Source organism: Haliaeetus albicilla, chromosome 9 (assembly GCF_947461875.1).
Source record: "Haliaeetus albicilla chromosome 9, bHalAlb1.1, whole genome shotgun sequence".
NCBI lineage: Eukaryota > Metazoa > Chordata > Aves > Accipitriformes > Accipitridae > Haliaeetus > Haliaeetus albicilla.
The window spans coordinates 18256188-18274383 of NC_091491.1; the positions used below are offsets into that span (position 1 = coordinate 18256188).

Genomic DNA, 18196 nt, shown 5'->3' on the forward strand with positions numbered 1-18196 from the left:
TGAAGAACATCAAAACAATCAGCAGGCAGATCAGGCCGCCAAGATTGAAGTGTCTCAGGTGGACCTGGACTGGCAACGTAGGGGTGAGCTATTTATGGCTCAGTGGGCCCACGATACCTCAGGCCATCAGGGGAGAGATGCAACATATAGATGGGCTCGAGATCGAGGGGTGGACTTGACCATGGACGCTATCGCACAGGTCATCCACGAATGTGAAACATGTGCCGCAATTAAGCAAGCCAAGCGGCAAAAACCCCTGTCGCATGGGGGGCGATGGCTGAAATATAAACAGTGGGAGGCCTGGCAGATTGACTATATCACACTCCCACGAACACGCCAAGGCAAGTGCCATGTGCTTACAATGGTGGAAGCAACCACTGGATGGCTGGAAACATACCCTGTGTCCCATGCCACTGCCCAGAACACTATCCTGGGCCTTGAAGAGAAAATTTTATGGCAACACGGCACCCCAGAAAGAATCGAGTCGGACAACGGGACTCACTTCCGAAACAACCTCGTAGATACCTGGGCCAAAGAACACGGCATTGAGTGGGTATATCACATCCCTTATCACGCACCGGCCTCCGGAAAAATCGAACGATACAACGGACTGCTGAAAACTACATTGAGAGCGATGGGGGGTGGGACTTTCAAACATTGGGATACACATTTAACAAAAGCCACCTGGTTAGTTAATACTAGAGGATCCGCCATTTGGGCTGGCCCCGCCCAACCAAGACTTCCACATACTGTAGAAGGCGATAAAGTCCCTGTAGTGCGCATGAGGAGTATGTTAGGAAAGACAGTCTGGGTTAGTCCTCCCTCAAGCAGAGGCAAACCCATTCAAGGGGTTGTTTTTGCTCAGGGACCTGGGTACACCTGGTGGGTGATGCAGAAGGATGGGGAAGTTCGATGTGTACCTCAGGGAGATTTGATTTTGGGAGAGAATAGCCAGTGAATTGGGCTGTATGATACCTAACTGCTAAATACCCTGCCAATGCATGTCATTGTATCTATAGTGTCTATATGCCATATCAAGGGTATTACTGTAAGAATTACCCAAATGACTGCGGGATGGACTTTGAAACTAAGCCAAGTACAACAGCGACAGAACTTGAACTGACACCCAGCAATTTCCTCAAGATCAACATCCTTGACCTGCAGACCAAGGGCGTGAGTTGCACCAAATGTACTAGCCACAAGTTCCAGAGGCAGCATACAACAACCCACCATCTCACACCATCTCTCTTATCCTGAAGAACTGTTACAACAGATGGAGCCCCAAAGTCATGGACTAAATAAAATCAATGGACACATTAGAGGAATAGCCCATACGCTAAAGGAATACCATTCGCGTGTGTGTGTGTGTGCGGGGGGACGACGGGGACGGACGCAAGTCCATATACTTATATATATAAGACAAGGAAGTGGTAGTGGTCGATTGGAAAATGTAAGATCTGGGCATGATGTAGATGGTATAGAATAAGGGGTGGATAATGCCCTGGGTTCAGCTGGGATAGAGTTAATTTTTACAGGAACCTGGGAGGTGGGGGGCATAGCCGGGGCAGCTGACCTGAACTGGCCAAGGAGCTATTCCATACCATGTGACATCATGCTCAGTATATAAAGGGGGAGCGGGCCGGGGGGTGGTCTCTAGTTTTCGGTGGGGGAAGTGGCAGAGCGTCGGGTCCCGGGTGGTGAGCAGTTGCACTGTGCATCACTCTTTTTGTATACTTTTTCATTAGTACCGTTGTTGTTGTTGCAATTTCTTTGTGTTGTTCCAGTAAACTGCCTTTATCTCAACCCTCGAGGTTCCAGGTTTGGTTTTTTTTTTCCTCTCCTCCGTCTTCCCCCCATCCCACCGGAGGGGGGCGGGAGGAGTGAGCGAGCGGCCGCGTGGTCCTTTGTTACCGGCTGGGCTGAAACCACGACAGCCAACAAGTCAAGTATGCATTTTTTTTTCGGAAAGTTTCCTAGGTATCAAAACAACTCAGATTTGTAGCTAGCAAAGCTCAGGCTTCCCTTTTGCACCTTGGATTCCCAGAACTGAGTCAAGACATGTACCAGGTTTGGTTTCCAGCCTGCCCTCTGGCTTAGTCTGCTAAAGAAAGGATGGATGTATGGAGAGTAATGATGCCACTGTGATTTGAATCAGGACAGGGTTAGCAACAAAAAACATGCTGTTACCTCAGGCATGCTCTTTAATCCAGCTCCTGCAGGCCTCTGAACAAACTGTGTTGCACCAGAATACCCCATTGTGTTTGAAGTGGACATCAGGTGCCACTGAGTTTAATGAGCTATACTGAGCTTTACAAACAAGCATAAAGACTAGAGAGTTGACAAACAAAGATACATCCCACAAAGCAAATGATTGACACACGTGGTCATTTTGAAGTTGTGCAGATACATAAGGCGAAGAATGGAGCAAAGGAGTACAGCTCTAATACTCTAAGTAAGAAACATCAATTTTCAGTGAAGCAATGGAGACATCAGAGTAACTCATGGCATCTAAGTTTTAAAGCACAATTTATGAAAATAAATAAAGGCAGTTGACTGAGCAGTGACAGTTACAATTTGTATGCTATGGTGTGCTGTCATTTGATTTAGGACCAGATGCTGATACTTAAATTAAGTAAAAGAATTCAGGGAGATGTCCAATGTGGGGTTCAGTGTGATACTTATGTGTTAAGGTACCAACAAACCAGAGTGACAAAGTCTGTCGGTTAAGTTGCAATTCTTGATCAGAAAGACTGGTGTTTGCTGATAAAGGGTAGTTAAACACATAAGTTTTTGTAGTGGTGCTAAAAGCTAAAATATAACAGTATGCAAGGATTTATTTTGTTCTCAGATTCTTGTAATATGGCCAGCTGCCAAACTCTTTGCAAAAGCAGTGCTGGCAAGGTGTGTCCTCTTTTCAAAGCAAAGCCCAGGTCTGAGCTGGCAAATGCCTGATTCACATACAGTCTTTGAATGTATTGAACAAAAAGCAGCTATAAGAAATTGCTTGCTGTAATCCAAACTCAGCTGAAAGGCTGCTCTGATTCAAATTTGACTACTTCCCATAGCCAGTTTTGGAAAATGTCTTTTACTGTTAATTCATTGTCTTTAAATATTTCTTTAATAACTTTCTTCATTGCCTTTGAAAAAAATCTTTGATGTCATGAGTCAAAAATATAACTGGCAATATAAAAATATAAAGCTTATGATGTTTTTATTAATGTCAGTTTATTCAATAACTTTGAAGGCTGCTCTTCCAGTCTGGGGAGGAAATATGATGCCAGTGCCTCTCTGCCTCCTTTTTCTCTATTGATGTTTTTTCTTTCTCTGTAGCAGTTGCTGAAAGCTAGAGTTCCTGCTTGTCCCAATTTCCTCTCCTCTCTTGCATCTTCCAGTAGCTACCAAACATACCACATTGTTCCACCACCTCCTTTCAATGGATTTCTCTCATATTTCCTCCTTTTTCATTGCATCAAACTTAAATTTCTCATTTGCATTATTTTGTTTTCTCACTCTGTTGCATTCCCTCCATTCTGCCCATGGTGGCAGCCTCAGTGCCCTCTTTTGATGATTTCTTTCTTTTTATACCAGATGCTGCCCAGAAGCACCCCTTTCTCATGTTCTATGTGGTGATATAACAAACTTTACTAGAAAATGGGAATTCCTCCTTAAAAAAAGTAGATGAGAAAAAAATGGCAATTTTTGGCCAGCCTCTAAAGCATTGTGAGTTCAAATTGTGTTTTTTTGACTAAGCAAGCCACCTTGATCTCCCAAATGCCTTTGTTGTTGCCAATATTCCCAGTGCACAGGCTGGCTTCACCTGTGAAAACCAGAGTAAAGGGATGAAGGGAGACAGCCCTGCAAAGCAGACATGCTTGCTTCATGAATTGCCAGCCTCCATGTCTGTCTGCCTGAACTCTGCTCTGTAGGATGCCTAACTTCAACAGTGACTCGCTGTTTAGTGGGGACCCTGAAGAATTTTGGCACCCAGTCCCTTCTAAATCCCTAAGGTACTGACAACCTAACTTCTTTGGCAACTAGCATTAACCATTGTGGTTGTTAATATCCACAGAGGATGGAACAAATTTGCAGTGTCCTCGGAGCATTTAACTCTTACTCACCGAAGTGGGAGGTTGGGACAGCCTCTACTCTGGGTCCTCCAGAACTGGGCAGCTGGACCACAGCTAAGTGCAGTGTCGTTCCAGACAGCCACTCTCCATTTCAGAGCTGAGTATTGCTGTGATGGGTGTGAGTGAGCAGAGGTTGCTGCAGCCCTGGGCCTTGGTTTGTGAGTCTGTGCAGTGCTGCTCAGAGCCGATTCTTCGTTCAGGATCCGGGCTCCTGCTGCAGCTGGTCTGACAAGTGCTACAGGAAGTCAGTTCATTAGGTAAAATGTGTGAAGTTTTCATGTTGCATGAAGGTTGGCAAGGCAACTCCTGGTAAAGGTTAAAAAAAGAGAGAGGGAGAGATACAGAGATACAGAGACGAGAGTAAGGTGTTGAACAAATTATTAGTGGACTTGAGTCCAGGATTTATATGGGGAAGTCCAAACAGTGAGTTGGAATTGAATGTTACACACTGCCAAAACCTTACTCCCCTCCAGAGCAGTGGTGATGGGGATATGAGAATGTCTAGCAGAAGTGGGCAATGCCCCTCCTGCGGATCCACCTAAACAGGCACCTGCCCATTGAGAACCAGCAAGACCTCGGGTAGCCTAAAAGCTCCTTCACCTTGGTGGGGAGTTGGCCCATTTGTCAGCTCTGACAATTGCACTAGAGGACAAAAGTGGTGGGGAAACACTTATTCCTTCTCCCACCAATGTTTCCTAAACATGGGTCCTGTCACTTCAGGGACTGGGGCCTGTTTGTTGCAAGATGGGAAAGGAGGTCTGTGACCTGATGGCCAGGAGCAAGGAGGGGGCGGAGGACTTGTGTTTCAGCCATCCTCCTGATGAATTGGAAAAAAAAAAAAAAAAAAAGCAAGAAAGGTGTTGTTACAATCCAGGGAGGAAACTATTCTAACAAAGCAATCCTTGAGTGAGGAAGTGCTCATGCATTCTGGGGTTGCAGGTCACCCAGCATATGTAGAATAAAACATTAGATCCTGCTCACAGGATCTGGGCTGAGAAACCACTGGGGCTGGAAACTTTAGAAACAGGTTATAAAGATATAGATTAAAAGAAAGAGTCCAGAGAAAAGAAACTTCTTCCCATCCACCACCCTTCCAGACATAGGAGCCACATGGACACTGTCCTGGAACAGGGACAGGGACTGAGCGTGTGCAGGATGTGGGCAAGGCATTGCATGACAGGCTGCAAACTCCCTGTTTAGGCCTACTGTGGCTGCACGTCACTGCCTGCTGTGCTCCAGAGTTAATTTAACCATGTTTAGATCTGGGTGTCCTAAAGTACAATTAGCCTTCTGTTTCTCTGTGGCTTTCATTTTGAAAGGGGGAAGGAGAGCGGCAGAAAAGGAGGAACTTTACCTCAAAGGATCTTCCATGCTAAGGCTGAATATTTTAACAAAATTTAACTTCCCAGCCTGTTTTCTGGAAGTCAGTGAATGAATCACAATTAGCTCTGCCGCAGGCTAAGGGGGCTCAGCGGCTGAGTCACAACAGACGAAAGGGAGTGATACATCAGGAGCAAAATCAATGCTGGTCAGCCTTGAGTGCTACAGCAGAGGAGCACCATTAAACAGCTGCCAAGGACCATTCACTCTCTATGACACTCTCCATTTTGCTACATTAGTTATGGTTTCCAACAATGACCTCTCTTGACTCAAGGGATTTTTTTTTTTTTAAAGAAATTTTTCTATTTAAATTTCATGCATTGCAAATCTACTCAGATTCTGTCAGAGGTTAGTTCTACATTTGACTGACTTGCTTTAAACAAATAGTCCTGGAAAATTAACCCCTTCTTTGCTAAGCCTCCGTCTTGTAAGCAAATGGTAGCTAATGCTAGGAAAGGAATGAAACTTTTCATGGGAGTCATGATGCCAGGAGAAAACAGTCCTCACTTTTCAGGGCTTACACAGGTGCAAAAAAGTAGTAATGGCTGTAAATAAAAAGGCTAATCAGTTGTTGGGAAAACTGAGGATGTCTTAACCCACACCATGTTTAATTTGCTTAAACAAACAATCTTCCCACACAGTAGTCAAGACTGGTGGAGGATCTGGAGGAGAGACATTTACCAAACCAGAGACTGGAACAGTTCAGAAATGTGTTAAAAATGAAGTAACAATTGGTGTCGGTGAATCTGCTGTAGATGCACATGAATATGCTTCCATGCTTATTTCTGGTATATGTCTCCCTGTTCCTGGAGTTAGAGATTTCTGTAGTGTGTTGGCTTTTGTGGAGCCCAGCTAATGGTGCCCATTAACTTGAATAAAATGTAGCTATTCTTGCACACGTTTCTGCTATCCCACAGATACAAGAACAAGATCTCCAATTTCCTTATGTTTTCCTTCAATAGTTTGGCAAGAAGTGATCCTATGTTAATGTCTGACAGTTTTGAATCACTTGAGGACACAAAAAAGAGGCCAAAAATCAGTGGTGATGCTTGCAACCCATCCCTCTATTGGTTCAACGAGCAGTTTGGTTTTGTTTGCTCCTACACTTGACAGACTGGGAAAGTAGTGTCTCATTGTTTATAGGGCAAATGAAGAGCTTAATACTGTTTGGGTGTGTTGAAATCTCTGCACTACAAAAGAAAATTTGGTTTTCAAGAGCTTCCTATGGAAATCTCTCTGAAGTAGTTTATACATCTCTCATAATTGCATATTTTCCTTTCCTTTGGTTTTACATGTGAACAGCAAACAGGAGCTTGTTTCTTGTGTCTCTGCTTCCTATAAATGCCAGAGTCGTTGTGTCATCCTGACTGAAAAAAAGATGTTGTAATATTAATTTACTTGTGTTTTTAAAAAGAAATTATGTTTAAAAAGGAAACAAAAACATTTTAAGTTCATACAGTTGTTGGGTTTTTTCCAGAATGCCCAAGCTTTTCTGCTGCAGTTCAGTTAATTTCCACCATGGATGCCACCAGCAGGCTGAAATAAGGAGAGCACTAATATACTTGTCATCCTGGGAAAAAGCATCTGAAGGCCTTTACTGCCCTGCTGTCATGTTGCAAATAGACGCTGAGTGTGCCACCAGGCTCCGCATCCTCTTCCCCTGCCCTGGGTTTTGGCTGCTTGTCTGCAAGATCAGCTCTGATGTGGTGCAGGTGACTTTGGACCTACCTCTTCGCTAAGGACTTGCCTGATGCTCATGGGACTCTTGGCTGACCTTTGTTACCAGCATCCAACCCTTGCTGCAGCACAACAGGACTCTGCCAGGCTGGGGAGGGCACTGCCCTGCTACTTTGTTGATGCCTGCAGCTCCCGCTCATCTTTGCAGATCAGCTCACTGACACATGGTAAGGTTGCATAATTATACTCAAAGATAATATTTTCTCAAGAAATTCTCTAATATTTTAAAAATTTTGCTCTGTGCATTAAATCCATATCTGAAGGAAGTGATAAATCAAGTATTTCAACCTACAAAGGAGCTTTTTTTCTACAGTGCACATGCTAGTGCATGCAAGGGTAGCCAGCTGCAGACTGCACTGCTTCTTACTGTCTTCTGCATATGAAGTTGGCTCATGTGGCCACAGAGCCAAATGTGCAGACTGTTATCTTTAGGGAGTAGTGAATCCTACCTGATTTACAGCTGGCTCCAAAGTCTGTTGAAATAGTTAGAAAAGTCTTGTGGATTGTCTTTGAGCAGTCCTACAGACCACATTTACTGCAGTAACTTATGTATTATATTGTGCTTTTGAACCAAGACAGTATTTCAGTGCCTACTGCTCCAGAGGAGTCCTTTGGTTGACTTCAGTTCCTCTGTCAAACCATTACCAAACAAGTTACTGTAGACATATTAGGGAGGCTTTTGACCAAATGTGGCAAGAAATCTATTGTGCTTATTGTCTGTATTTGCTTATTGTTTGTACTTGCATGGACCATCTAAGGTAATCAAGCTTTGCTTTAGCCCTTCACATTACTGAACAGCAAAAAATATCCACACCAAGGTAAGTGACATTCAGAGTTAGGCTTCATCTGAACAGTTTTTCAAAGTCTGTGTTCTAATCTTGTAATCCAAACAAATAATCAGAGTAAAAATCCTCTTTCTGTAATTGCTACTCTGAAATACTCAGTGAAAACCATCTTCTATCAACTTTAGCAAAGGGGTAGATAGTCTTCAAAGGTGTTTCAACTTTTTAGATCAAGGTGGTTTTGGTTTTGCTTTGTTGTTTTGTTTTGTTTTACAATACCCAGATCTTTGCATGAGGTAAACTTGCAGCTACTAAAAGGAAAGTCAAAGACTTTGTTAGAGCAGGAAATAGTCCTTTTAGTTCCACATGCAAAGGCACCTTTTAATGTGGCTGCTGAATTGGATTCATCAGAAGTAAAGGCTAATCCTCCCCTTGACATTTACGGAGTTGGTTGATTACTCCTCTTCTGAACCATCCATGTAGAGCATTGCAGGTTTTTATAAATTCTTCCCTGGAAATGCTTAATATTAAGAGGTTCTTCCAATTCTGAATTTAAGCACTGCACATTAATAATTGAAAACTTACAAAGTAAAGCAAAAAAAATAACAGATCAAACCTGGCAGAGCACACTGGAGGAAAAAATATCACTGAGACAAAAACATACTAACTGCAGTGGCCAGAATTCTCTTGACCATCATTAAACCACTTCCTGACATTAGCTGAAGGCTAATGTGGCAGGAGGGCGAGCTGAAGGCCAGTGCAGCGGCTGGTATTATGCAGGGCTATGTGCTGACATTATTACAATACTTACACTACATGTCGAGGTGGAACGGAACAGGGGGACCCAGTGTGTATTCTCTGCTCAGGAAAAACTTTTTCATTTCTTCTGTGACTTACACAGTTTATTTGAATTTACTTTTTAATTGTTTTGGAAGTACTCTGTCCCTGTGTGAAGAGTACCTATGAAAGGAAAATAATAGTTATTAGTATATATAGTTAAATGCATATGTATATATATATGTTTTATATTAGAATAACAGTAGTAGCTAACTGACCCATGAGAGGTCAGAGTCCCACTATATGTAGACTCTAGACTGAGTAGGAATTAGTCACTGTCCCACAAAGTTGACAGCTGTATGAAGGCAGACAAAAGAATTGTTTCTGTCCCTATTTGGGGGAAAATTGATGCAAAGCAAACATAAGGACTCAGATTTCTGTATCTGTATAAAGATCTGTATAGGCCTTGAAAAGGGATCAAATTTTCAAATCAGTTCTCTCCTTTTGAAAATCTGCGCGTAGGTGGTATACTGCAGGTACTAGACTCAAAGGTTTTCTTTAAGTCCTGGCCCATATCTAATGTCAGCCAGGCTCTCTGTAGGAAAACAAGCAAACTCCCATCCCAGAGCTTACACATCTAAAATGTCTCCAGTGGTGCTGCTGCGACCCAGAAACAGATGTCTATGGTGGACCTTCTAGGTCATCATGTCTAGCCCTCTGCTACTGCTATCAATCCCCTCTAATTCCATCTATAAGCTTATCAGGCCTCATCTTAAAACTAAATAGGTTCCTAGTGGCAAAGGTGTTACCATTTTCTCCTCCTTCTGTTATCTGAGAGGAGGTGGTTAAAAAAAAAATCTAGTTTCAAGCTTGAATTTATCTGTGGTTTATTCCTACTTATTTATCCTTTGTCAGTGCTGTCCTTTAGCATAGATAGCTCTTCTCCTTCCCTTGTGTTTACCCTCCTTCTTTCCCAGACCCTATGTTGAATTTACTGGCAGGAAGTTCAGTCTTGGCTTTGCAAGGTTACGTGTCTCTTATCACCTCTCTACAGCCCATGTTATTCTAAGAGCCCTTCTCCACATCTGTTGCAGATTAAATAAGTCTTTCCTCAGTTGGGGTGATCAGGCTGAGAAATGGTGTTTCAGATGACTTCTTATCCAGGCACTCCCTTCAGAAGCAAGAGATCCATGTTCAGTTCCCTTCTCCGAGTGAGTGAATCTGAACAGTTATTTCACACAAACTAGTGACCAAACCATAAGGTATTATGACCTGGTTATATTTTCAATCACTTGTAGATACTCTTTAATCACTAGAAGAAATTAAATGTTAAAATGGAGCAGTACTATCCCATAGCACTGCTGAGTCTTAAGCATTAGGCTAGAAAGTCATTCTCTTTCCTTTCCTGTGTCAGTACTATCATAACTGAGGAGAGCCTCACCTCTCCACCCTGCAAGACATAAACCCTGAAACCATCTGGATAGCTTCCTGGTAGATGTGTCCTCCTTTTCCCTCAAGCAGAGGCAGGAGCTTAACCCAGCTCTTCCTATTCCAAGGAAAAGACAGATGCTGCATCAAAGTAAACAGCTTTTTCTAGGTTTAATGGTGTGAAGAAAAACTGAAAATTGAAAGCTTCAGATCAGTCTGGACTGTTTTTTGTTTAACCTCAGTTGGGCCTGATGCGCTGTGGAAGAAAAAGTTGGGAAAAAAATGACTGGTGCTGCTTCTTTAGCAGTTTGCCCCCTAACAGCCACTGGGGAAGACTGACTTTTTGCTCATTTGCAGGCTGCTTGATTGGGTTAAGTACAGATAAATGGGTGTGAACAAAGATGAAACACAGCTTCAACATTCATACAGTGGAACAACGCAGCCATTTGTTAAGAGGGCTTGTACCAGGTTAAACACAAGTGGCTGGAGTCAGCTCATAGGGTTCATATTCTCTTATTACACAGCCTTGTTGCAGTAGGCACAATTTATTGTTTTCACACAAATTGGTTCCATGATGACGAACTAGAGATATTGTTCACTTTGATCAGTGAGAAGGACAGAAGATTTTGCAAAGGTATTCCTTTTTTTAGGTTTTGTAAGTAATACATTCCCCTACAAAGTTAGCACTGAGAAGTAATAGCACAAAGTCAGAGTTAAACTTGTTATATGAAAATTACGCTTAGTAATGATCTGAACTTTAAAAAATATCTGCTTCCCATTTCAGAAATGAGACAGCTCAATTCCTTCCTACGTTTCATTTGTTTTAAGGCAGAGAATGGAAATGGTATCAATTTTTCTGCCAGAATATTAAAACATGTTTTTATTAACAAGTAATTGCATTGAGTCTTGGAAAGCATTAGCAGCAGCAGCAGAAAATACTTCTGGAAAGCTGAAAAATGTATTTCAGATTCCTTTGAATAGAAATGCAAAGCTGCTCCAGCAGGGTGTTTCCCTTGCCTGGGCATAAGATGGGAGAATTTTATATAGGTTCTACAGCTGAGAGCTATTTTAAATCTCATTTTGAACTCAAGTAATCTGTGAAGTAAGTGCTTATCTGGGTGAAAAGACACCCTGTACTTTTTTTTTGAGACAAAACAAGTACAAAATACCTGAAAGCTTAACAAATTCAAGTGAAATTCAGAGGGTATTCCACATTTGAGCTGTATGTGGAATAGTTTTATTTCCAGTTTTGGAACAGTATGGATCAGCAGGGCAGGGGGGAGGTTGATCTTCCCTATGGTAATTTTTCCAGGGCAGTCTCCTATGTGGATGTAGTTATAACCATGTAAAGGTGCCAGTGGATTAGAAAAAAAGTCCTTGGTACATGAGACTTAAATGTGATGTGATTAAATGATCAGCTAGCTTGTCAAAAAGAAAATTGAGAAGCAACTTTATTATACTGCATAAACATGGTGAAACAAGAGAGAATACCACATGCTGATGAACTCTTTGGTCTTGCAAAGGAGGACAAAGCAAAAATAATGGTTGGAAGGCAAAGTTAAATAAAAATCCATTAGAAATGTTTTTTCGAGTGAGAGTGACTGGGACAATCTACCAAGCATGCAGTGGATTCTGCATCTCTGATGGAGACTGCATCTCTGAGTCCTGGTTGCCTTTGTGAAAGACACAAGGTCCTGAGCTCAGACCAGGGTGAGTGTAAGTGTAATAGCCTGAAAATAAACAGGATGCTGACTGGACATGAGACAGTCCCTCTTGGTCTTAAACACTCAAAGGGTTATATATTAAGTTTAATCAAGCATATAGCTGCTGTTCCTGCAGCTATGAGTTCAGTAAGCTGTTGTGGCAAATGTGTTATTAAAATGCAGTGACAGGATTATGGCTGTGAGGCAGCTAGAGGTTGGCTCTGTGGAGGTGTTAAAAATAATGGCTGGGATTTCCAGGAGGCCCATTTGGATCACATGGCAGAATATCAAGCAATGTTCAGAGGACTTTCCTGGGGAGAGGGGTCTCCCCAGATTGCCTTGGGGAACCAAAAAAATGAAGGAGATTGACTTACAGTAATGGTGTTGGTGAACAGCACTGAAAGTTCTCCTCAGCAAAAACTGAAGGGCAGGGATAGGGTTGGAGGCACGGCTGATTGTGTGCAAGGGTTGTCAGGGAGGCCTGTACCCTCCAGCTAAGTTTACCAAATCAAGCAACTTGGTAAAGCCCAAGTCATTTGGAGGCATCAGTTCAAGCCAGAAGCCAGCAGAGAGTGCCCATGAAGGGAGTCTGAACAGGACAGTGCTCTGAAGCCTGTCGTCTTTGCTGCCATTCATATTGCTGTTCAGACTGTAGGCACTGTGCAGGCTTCTTCCCACTGCCTCAGGAATGTTTTAAAGCCGTGATGTGTGGGGAGAAAACCCCAAACCACCTGTCCATTCATTTTCCTTTTTTCAATCAAACTTAATGTAGTGATCTCTTTGGAAATATCTAGTGACTGGCTGAGTCCAAGCCCCTCTGAATCCTAATTGTAAACCACTCACTGACCTTGGCAAAACCAGGATTTCATCCTTGCTTTTTAAAAGAAAAGAACAATGTCCAAGGCTAACCAAAAAATTCCAGAAGTGTTTAAGGCCAAGCTATCCCATGGAAACAGTTTCATACTTTATCTCCTCCTTCTCCATCCAAAGGTACAATTTTCTTGTAAAAGCCTCTACAGGCTGCTGCAGCAATTTTGTAATTTGAGGCTAGAAGGAAGCTGGAATTTTCTAAACGAATAAAGAAGCAGTTTGATTATAACATGGCAAACCTCCCAATAGCTCTTAAAATAGGTATTTTGGTGTTTATATCATCTGATGGCACAGCTAGGACCTTGCAGGTCTGGAGCACCATCCATTCATCCTTAGGTTTCTTTAAATCATCCTGATGTTACTGATTTGTTATTAGTTAGAATTAATTTTAATAGGAATATGGAACTATAAGAAATATTTTAGCAAAATTATATATTGCATTCTATATATTTAACCAACAACTAACAGCTGCTGTGAAATCCCCTGTGTAGCCCTGTACCAAGGCCGGAGGAATTGGTTAAAATCATCTGGTAGGAACATTTAGAACTTAGATAACAGATGTCAGAATTTCAAATTAATAGGAACTTAGGAACTTAAGCAAATGTATTATGTGTAACTATAAGAATTCGAGTATTGTCTGAAATCAGTTAACCACGGAAGCTTTGGTAAAGATTTACTTCGATATAATTATCGAGGATTCCAATCAGTAGAGTTAAGTGAGATTAACCAATGATTGTTTTAGTATAAGAATATTGATAAGGTGGTGTGACTGAGGGCCAATCACTAGAAATATTAAATTCAAGAATTAACATTGAATGTATTTTATGTAAATCTAATACATGATGGCAAAAAATTGTACTCTGCAGAATCACATGAAAGGTCAACTATCGGACAAAGTGAGGAAGACTATGGAAGACCACCAGAGGGCTTCTGAAGACCACCAGAGACCTTCAGTGCGCCTGCGTAAAGGACATTTACATATGCTAATAACGTCCCAGAAATCTAATGGATATGCATAACATTTCTCAAAAATCTAATGAATATGTATGAATAAGTTTAATATAAGGTGTATGATTTTGGTGTTCAGGTGTGCGTGGTTCGTGAGAGGACTCGCCCACGCACCCAGCCATTAATAAAGAAGTGTCTGCTTATCTACACTAAATTGGTGTTGATAAGTTCTTTATTCCGAGTTTTTCGGTAACACTGATAACAGTAAAAAAGTTGGTAACATTGGAAGCCAGGGCTCAAACCTTTCAGACTCCAAGTCTTTTTTCACCTGTTCTCGCAATGAAGCACATTCACATTAAGGCTAATATAGGAAAGTAAGCAGATAATGAAAATACACCTTAGCCCTGGATTTGGTGGTGGTGGAATTTAATGAACTTTCATCCACAGTCTGACTGAATGTGTTTGGGTCAGTGTGTGGGTCCCTCAGTCTGATCGCTCAGCTGGAGCACCTGTAATTGGCAGGTGGACACGTCAGCAGAATCAATTCTGAACAGACTGTGTTGTTTAAGGAATAAACTGGACTTTGTGTCCTTCCCATTCACTGCTTGTCCTGGTTTCAGCTGGGATAGAGTTAATTGTCTTCCTAGTAGCTGGTATAGCGCTATGTTTTGAGTTAGGTAGGAGAAGAATGTTGATAACACACTGATGTTTTCAGTTGTTGCTAAGTAATGTTTAGTCTGAAGTCAAGGATTTTTCAGCTTCTGATGCCTAGCCAGCAAGAAAGCTGGACGGGCCCAAGAAGTTGGGAGGGGACACAGCCGGGGTAGCTGACCCAAACTGGGTATTCCATACCATGTGACATCACGTCTAGTATATAAACTGGGGGAGTGGGGGTGGGAGGAGAATTGCTGCTTGGGGACTAACTGGGCATTGATTGGTGGGTGGTGAGCAATTGTATTGTGCATCACTTGGATATTCCAATCGTTTTATTAATACTATTGTCATGTTATTAGTGTTATCATTATCATTATTAGTTTCTTCTTTTCTGTTCTATTAAACCATTCTTATCTCAACCCACGAGTTTTACTACTTTTTCCCGATTTTCTCCCCCATCCCACTGGATGGGGGGGAGTGAGTGAGCAGCTGTGTGGTGCTTAGTTGCTGGCTGGGGTTAAACCATGACACTGGTGCAACACATGTTCCTCAGCCACCAAATGCTGGCAGGATATTTGTAAAGGATACAAAATAAGGAGGGTGGAAGGAAAAAAGATGCCACTTAAATCAGACAGATGGAAAATTTCATATATTGAAAAAAGATGTCTGTTTTGTAGAGAACAGGCTGTTAAGTATGTTTGTTATTTTTAGCCAATAATGCACTTGATGAAAGAGTGTTCTTGATAAGGAACAGCCTCTGATGGGGGGGAGGGAGACAGGACCAGGGCAGGTAGTTATTAAGGCCAGTTTGGCTGGCAGCTGTAAAAGTAAATAGTAGTGCTGCTCTTGGTTAACAAGCAGCAAATGGGGGGATTGAGCAAACTTTCAGATCATTAAACAAATGGAAAGTTCACTCAACATCAAAGTGTGGTTTGGTGTTTAATTTGTACTTTAAAAAAAAAGGCAAAAAAAAAAAAAGCTGGGACTAAGTATTTCTGCAGGTCTTATGCAGTCTCCATCAGACCTGCCTGGGAGCAAGACTGGTGCCATAGAGGGGAAGGTTTTGTCTAACTCCTCATTTGTGTGGGTAGGTCTGCAGTGACATCTGTCTCTTTGGACATCATTTCTCCACCCAGGTTCCACCTTTTCTGTAAAATCCTGTCATTCAGGGAGCTGGGGACACGAATCAATTGCTCAGGCAAAGGGCTGCAGCCATTGGATTGCCCTGAAAGTGTGCCTCAATTAGGCATCATGCCCCCATATCCAGCCTAGTTCCATTAGAAGGTAATGCAAAGACTGCTGTCAGTCACATTGCCTAGTTAGTATATTTTTGGAACCATGATGATGATGATAGAAAATAAATGAAAGCTTTAAAAATCCAAGGTTGAACAAAATTGCAACTCGCATAGGACTGTTTGTAGCTTCTACGTGATTCAAATGTCACATACACCCCTGAACTTGGGCTTACATGGGCACAGAATGTGTGCTTGTCTCCTCTGCCCAGGGGTGAGTTTGAGTCCATAGTCTTCACATATACACATTCTAAATGTGAACAGAAATTCTGTAACATTCTCTTTACTGCAGTCTAAAATAGAAGAAAACTCATTGTTTACATACAGTATCAGACTTCCCCTTGATGTTAACAGGTGTCCTCATGCTCTTTCACTCATACTAAAATCTGCCTAACTGGGTTCCCACCCTCTAGTTCAACCCAGAGACTGACAAGGGGAGAAAATAGTAAAGACAATGTGTAACTTACAGAAAGACTGCTGAAAAAAATTTGTTACAAAGATGCTCTAGTACTTCAGGGAAAAGTAAATTATTTTTTAATAGCTTTTTGTAATGCAAATGTTCTGTATCAAAGCCTGTGGAACTGTGTGTTATTAATCACCTGGAGTATGCAAATTTTCTTTTTTTAAAGACTGGGTCTTTTAGCTATTTGGGAAAAACCCATAAATATGTGATTTAAAGGTGGGAGGGACACACATGACATGACCACTGGCATACAACAAAAGAAAAAAGCCCTACAATTTAAAAAGAAAAAGAAAGGTAAAGACGTTTGATTTCCCCTCACTGATCACACCTGTACAGAAAGATGGCCATCTGATTGCTTAGTGCTTTGAGATGGCTAGATCAGCCTGTGCTGGGTTTTTTTATTATTATTATCTTTTTTTCCTCATTATTATCTTTTTTTCCTCTTCTGTCTCTTTCCTCTTGCCCATAACAGATGAGGGAAACCATCTGAATAGCAATCCTAGCACTGGTAATAATCAAAGAACTATTCTGTTCTTATTTCAAGAATCAAGTAAGAAAATCGTTGTTCTTTTTTTCCATGTTCTCTGCTCTTAATGTAATGCATTATGGTCACCTCTTATGTTCTTGTTCATTTTGGGGTAGATCATGATTTAGGTGATTGATTGCAGGGGGGAGCAGGAGTTCCCCCTTCTGTGCTCAGTAGATGCACAGCAAGAAGGACAGGAGTCTCACAGCCAGTTTAAGCCAGCAGCAATGTTTTATCTTTCTCTCCTAGCAGCACAGAATTGCTGTGGGAATATTGCAATGTTGCCCTGCTGGGCTTGGCTGGGTAGTTGCCACCCAGCCTACCAAGGCTGCTCTCTGTTTTGTCATGACTCATGTTCCTTAGCTGACTCTTTTTTGCCTGTCTTCTGTCCTACTTCTCACACCCAAAATCACACTGCTTAGTGATTTTTAACTGGAATGTCACACCTCATTTAGGCTTTCTTTGCAAGATAATCTAAAGTATTTGTGACTTGCTGTGACAAATAGAAGCCAAATAGGAGAAAGGACTATAGGTGGCTGCTTATGTCATCAGCATACAGGCTTAAGTCCTATTTTTCGTGTTCTACCTTCCCAAAATATTGGTATTAGGAAGAACCTCAGGGCAGTTTGATTCAGATGAGCCTCTAAAATACAAGTGTTTACTTACCATTTGTAAACTTCTTCCCTGCTTTGTCTCCCTCTTGTTTCCTTCACAGACTCTAATTCTCCAAACTCCACTTACTCCAGTCCATGTCCCCTTAAGGTCCTTTAGGCTTCCTACTGCAGTCACGTGCAGCAGATGTACCTTTCCTTTCCCCAAGCCCTGGCATACCTGTGCTATCAAGTGTCCCTCCATTCCCAGTGCTGCTGTCCCCTCTGCCAGCAGCATGCTGCTGCCTCGCTTGGCTACCCCTGCTCCATGGGTCAGAGCCAGGTTTGTCCCAAAACACTCTTGCTCTGAGGTGGGGCTGTGAGTCCAGCTGCTTTCCATATTACCTATTTTATAGATAGATAAATCTATTAATAAATCTCATTGTATTTTCCCCAAGGTGGGCAGCAGGAACAAGAATGCAGCACAGGCCAGGAGGGAGTGTCCCCCCCGCTGCACCCCGTTCCTACCACTGGGGACACAGCCTTGGCCCGGCCTCTGATGGGGCGTTCACAGGGTCTCACAGTAATTACACGCAGCAGACTGGGTCAGGCCAGAGCTCTTTTGAAAGAGGGAGGGGATGGATGTGGGTCCAGGTCCTCAGTGTGAGAGCTGTGGGAGAGGCCAAGACGTGTGCATGTACCTGTAGGAGTTCAGCCAGTCGGAGAGCCGAGGGGGCCAGAAGGAAGTGGGGGAGGTAAGGCATAATCTGTGGAGGAACAAGGGGACCAGGCATGGCTAAGAAGGGGAGGGAGATGTGTGGAGCAGAAGGCATCTTCTATGGCTGCTTAGCCTCTTCTGCCTCTTCCTGCAGGGAGTGAGAAAGCCCACCCTGGAGCCACAGTGAGCTATGCTCCTGCA

At 42.4% G+C, this 18196-nt stretch overlaps 1 long non-coding RNA gene across 1 annotated transcript; it reads right to left on the reverse strand.

The window, feature by feature from the left end:
- Positions 1-5967: 5967 nt before the first annotated feature.
- On the reverse strand, positions 5968-17616 carry LOC138686683 (uncharacterized). Its single transcript, XR_011325974.1, has 3 exons — positions 17354-17616; positions 8838-8986; positions 5968-6052 (listed from the first exon to the last, which is right to left on the reverse strand). It is a non-coding gene; the product is annotated as an uncharacterized lncRNA (long non-coding RNA).
- Positions 17617-18196: the final 580 nt, after the last annotated feature.